Source organism: Lygodium microphyllum, chromosome 13 (assembly GCF_053477565.2).
Source record: "Lygodium microphyllum isolate KBCC chromosome 13, Lygodium_microphyllum_v1.1.10, whole genome shotgun sequence".
NCBI lineage: Eukaryota > Viridiplantae > Streptophyta > Polypodiopsida > Schizaeales > Lygodiaceae > Lygodium > Lygodium microphyllum.
The window spans coordinates 38726974-38732148 of record NC_141147.1 but is presented as its reverse complement, the minus strand read 5'-3'; the positions used below and the strand labels follow the sequence as shown (position 1 = coordinate 38732148).

The 5175-nt window shown below is 42.9% G+C and overlaps 1 pseudogene; it reads right to left on the bottom strand.

The window, feature by feature from the left end:
* Nucleotides 1–2288: 2288 nt before the first annotated feature.
* Nucleotides 2289–3347, bottom strand: LOC148026531 (putative catabolite repression protein creC; annotated as a pseudogene).
* Nucleotides 3348–5175: the final 1828 nt, after the last annotated feature.

Below are 5175 nucleotides of genomic sequence, written 5' to 3'. Positions count from 1 at the left end.
GCTCAACACTACAGATCTTGAAATCAAACCTGAAGATCTTGAAATCAAACCTGAAGATCTTCAAATCGAAGACAAGGATCCTCAGGATAACAAGATCTTCAAAACAAAGACAAAGATCTTCCATGCGAAGACAAAGAAAACCTTTGTCAAGACAGAGTTTAGGGTGGTTTCTCCAGGATAAATCCCTCCAACACCATTCTCCTAAGGGATTGCTTATTGATCAAGCGTTTCTGTTGACCAAAGGATAACCGACTACCTATTTTCCACCAGCCAATTGGAACCTCTATTAGCCGTTGCAAAATGGGAGCCACAACTGTGTGTGAAATCCCGAGCATCTTCATGAAGTCTAAAGCATGCCGGAATCTCTCCTGGTCATCGTCATCAAACTCCATCACCTCTCATTCACAAGCATCACTGTCATCTACCCACCAGTTCCACCTAGCAACAGCATCATCTATCCCATTACTTCCCACCACAGTGCCATGGGACTGGCACTTGGCTAGGAGGGGGGTAATGTTTACCGCAACACAGAGGAGCGGGAAATGGAAAAAAGGAAATAGCAAAAGGCGCAGGACAAAAGAAAGAAAAAGGCGCCTTAATCGGTAACCAGACCCTGAAAAAATTCAAAGCATGGGCACGACCCTCAAGAAGTCTTAGAGTCGCCCAAGGAAAGTAAAAGAGTAAAAAGCGCACCATTAAGTTTGAAAGCGCTCCCGAATCCTTGTAAAAGAGCGCCAGGCTCACTCTTGTGCAAATTGTATGCATTAGTTGGGAATATGATAGATTAGAACGGTGGGAAATGAGAAATGGGCCTAGTAGGCTAATGGCCGGACATGTAAAAAAGGGGATGACCGCCCATGAAAAGTAGGGCAAGTATATAAAGTTCAAAAAGTGAATGAGAAGATCATTCTTGTGTGTGGCCAAAGCTTCTTCTTCTTCTTCTCTTGTTTCTTGCCTTCTTTCTTGTGCTTGAGAGAGGGATTGAGAGAGTGTGAGGGAGTGAGGGAGTGATTGTGTGAGAGTGAGGGATCTTGGAGAAGAAGCTCTCCATCTTCTCTCTTCATCTTCCCATCCTCTCTTCTCTTCTCTTGTCTTGCGTGTGGCTATGGAGGATGAAGCTCATGGGAGAGGGATTGAGGTTGCTTGAGCTTGCCTTAAGGATCGTGGAGCTACCGGTGTGCAAGAAAGAGGAGGGTACTCGATCGAGCATCAAGGTAAGCTCACTACACCCGTAAGGTAGGAATTGTGTGTCGGCTATGTGAGAGGTAGCCATGGCCTCTTGGTTCGAAACACTTGAGCAATAAGAGGTCCATAGGTGTCGGGGTAGAGCTTTTAGCTCCCCTTTAATTAGCTAGATCACGGTGTCGAAGGGTTTTCAAAAGCAAAGTCGCGACCACAGAGGACCTTGACTAATTTCAGGATAGAAGATCAATCAAGCAAGATCACTATTCAATTTGAAAAAAGGTCACCTCAATTTTGGATAATGGCCCTATAATCAACTTGTTCAAGCCTTTTGGTCTCTTGAATGTGGCAAATAGACCTGAATGTATGCAATACTAGCTACACTTCACCCATTTGATTACAACCCTGTTAAACATCAACAGCTTTAGCTTCATTTTTTAAAAAAAATATGATTTATAAACTGGCCATTCAAAAACTGAATTCCTTCACGTCCCTTCTTGCTATTTCAGAGAGAAACACTCTGCATGTTGTTTGTTGCTGATCAGTATTGTATAGGAAGCACTAAGATAATCTCTATGCTGAAGACTAGACTCTTGCTATTTTAGAGAGGAACACTCCATCAAGTGGCTTGTAGCACTGGTGGAAGCTCTACAGGGTTGCACCTGAAGAAGTTCCTTTTGAACCACTAAAAAGTACTGCACTTACTCATGGAGTCAGAATCAGACATGAGCTACAGCAACTCTCTCCTAAGATGTAGTAGATATCTTTCTGGCCCTCCTTCTTCCTGTTCACATAGTCCTTGAGGCTTGTCATCTCATCCCCACTCTTTGTGGAGTGGTAGCACAGAAGCTCTGCGAGTTTGGCACGATTTTGGTTGTCTTCATGTACTCCAAGTTTGATGTTCTTGGAGAAAGCCTCGTAGAACTTATTGTAGTCTTCTTTGTTTTCAGCGATGTCAAAGAACAACTCCATGCACTTCTTCACCAGATTCTTCTTAATGACCTTCAGGAGCTTATTCTGCTGCAACATCTCACGAGAAATGTTCAAAGGAAGGTCTTCAGTTGACCACTCCCTTTACGAAACTCAGGTACTTAGGGATAAGCTCCTCACAGTTGTCCATAATGAACACTCTGCAAACATTCCTCCATGATGGGGTTCTCAGGGTTGATCTCCATAGTCTTTTTACTAGACATGTAGCTGGACATGGAGGTGTCACGAAGAGCCTGTGCCTTCATGATCCTCTCCATATTTTTAGTCCAACCATACTCACCTGTGACAAGGCAGCAGGGGAAATCCACTACACGATCTGATACAACCACCTTTTTCTTCCATTTGATCCCCTGTTTTCCTGCGTTTTCCCCCCCAGGCCGGTAAAATCTATCTCCCTTTTCTTTTTCCACTTCCCTTTTCTCTCCTCGCGCCCAGGAACTTGGAAGACACACATGCTTTCTATCTGCTTTTTCTTCCCCAGGCGGCCTACAATAACCCCCCTTTTTTACCAAAAAAGCAGCCTTCTCCCAATTTTTGACATGCCCTTCATGGAAAACTGTTAGGATGGAATCCTTGGTAAATATCAAACCTAACAGGGGTTCCACATGTACACGATGGGCAACAACAGGTGCCAATTTTGGCACTTCACGTCTTACAGGAGGTGGTTGTAAGATTCCAATTGGATGTGCATTGTCCCAATGAGTAGACTGTCCACTAGCACTGTTGTATGTGGGTGAACCTCCTGAAGGACCCAATTTGTGGAGTGGCACCACAACCTCATCCATTGAGAGGTCCCATAAAAGTAGTTGAGTGTCCTGTCCAACAGAACCAAATCGATATGTAACTGTATCCCCAGTACCATCTGAAGCAGGGGGTGTCCAAAATGAATCAAATACAACACCACTCACCCAAGAGTTGTGCCCTTCACCCCAAGCTACAACAGCACGATCCTCCATACTCCAAACCTGAACAAGGTCATCTTCACCTCCAATCAAGACGACATACTTGCTGTCTAGGCTCCAAGAGCAGCAGAGAAGGGCACCAAAATAACTTTTGCTTCCATAGATTAGCTATTCAGTCTCAAAATCAAAAACTCTGAGATAGCCATCTCGTCCAACACTCGCTAAATACAAGCCATCTGCAGAGAATGCAGAGTTGTTGGTAGAACCTTGGCATATGTGTTATAGAACATAAGATGTTGGCTAGTTTGCTACTTTCTGTTGCCGAGGACAAATGCATGGATAGTTCCACTGCTCAAAAAGCGTGCAAGCTTCTCATAGGAGTCACTTCCTTCAAGGTGCTCATAGAATTCCTCGGCTCTAACAGGAGTAAGCTGAATATGAGTGGACGTCACAACAACAAAGCCTTGAGTCTTCACAGTGTGCAAAATTCTCTCAACATGACCTGACTGAACAGCATCCGGCTTGATCACTGCTAAAGTAAGTTCAGTCTCTGGTCCTTCCATCAACAATGGACATGGATACAAGCTTTGACTTTTAAAGATCCACCACTCCAAAACTTAGTTGCACCCTTCAAAACTTTGACTATACCATGCATAGGCTTCAAATATAACAGAACTTAACTTGTAATGTTGCAAAGTACATTTCAAAGCCTTGGAGTAGGATGATGTCTGTCTTTGTAGAAGTGCACCGTGCGATGGATGACCTATGGCCTCCATGGCATGATGATCAACTAGCATTCTTCTTCTGAGTTCTGCATACCTTTAGTCTACCAAGCATTTGTATTAGATAAGAATCTTATATGCAACTGCCTTTGTGAAAGCACATCCTGAAAGAAGGAATTGGGAGAAGCCCTGTGATGACTGTCTGCGGCCTTATCAGTTAAGTTGTTGATCTGAGCAACTGCAATTCCTTATATTACCAAAAAAAAAAATCCAGCAGTTATAGCAGGCACATTGAATGTATCAAACATTATTTGTGTCATCTTCTCTCTATTGGCCTTGGGATTCAGTGGAGCTTCTATGAGGAGGACTGGATGCTCTTCCTTAATGACCTCTGTTGTTGCAGCCCTTAGCTTTTCAACTTCAAGAACCTCCATTACAAGATCCAAGGTAGATGGTAATCGATCTTCTAATGCTTCTGAAACTGATCCAAACTTCCCAAACATATCCACCACTATGCTTCCCACAAATATATTCACTTCCAAACTCCTCTCCACTATACTGGCACATAGAAAAAAAATGCAAACACAACGACTAAGTATGTACAAAGTAACAAATGTCACACACACAACTTTTTGGTGGATTCCACACCTCAGATGCGCAGCAGTACGACATCCACCCCCTCTGATCCAGCGCATCCTCCGGATGGGCCAACTACCCATGATCATTGTCGTCAAGATCCATGAACAGATCAATCTCTCCATTGTGTATTTCTATTATATAAGCAAGATTATCTATCATATCATCTGTCTCTTCTATTGGAGTTTCTTCTTGTTGCTCTTATCTTGCAAATTTTTCCAATGCATAATCCTCATCATCTCTTTTCTTGAAAATCTTGATTCTTTTTCCTGCAATGGGCACTCTAAGCACTGTTCCATCCAATTCTGTTAGCCCATATGTTGCATTGTCAAAGACATGTCTGACTATGTACAGCCCAAACCATCTTTTCACCATCTTCCAAAGAATCTGCAATAACTTCTTCAATTTCCGCTTGGCTCTAGTGTGGCTCTCATCCCAAAAAAATTTGATATCCCTTTCGAAGCAGCTAATATAAACAATATGCTATGTGTGCAAAATGGGGTATCCAAATCATGTAAAACACACAGGCTCCAATGAATCTCCGTACCTCTGAAGTGGAAGAACAATACTCCGTAATCTTGCCTATAGCATCCACCTTCTCAGGTGAAGGTTTTCTGCCATAATACCCACACATATGTCCAACAATGACAACCTCATTTACTCCAAAAATAGATTTTTGCCCTGATAGTGTCAACTTCACTTCTTCTAACCTAGCCAAAATCTTTTCACAAGCTGAAATATGA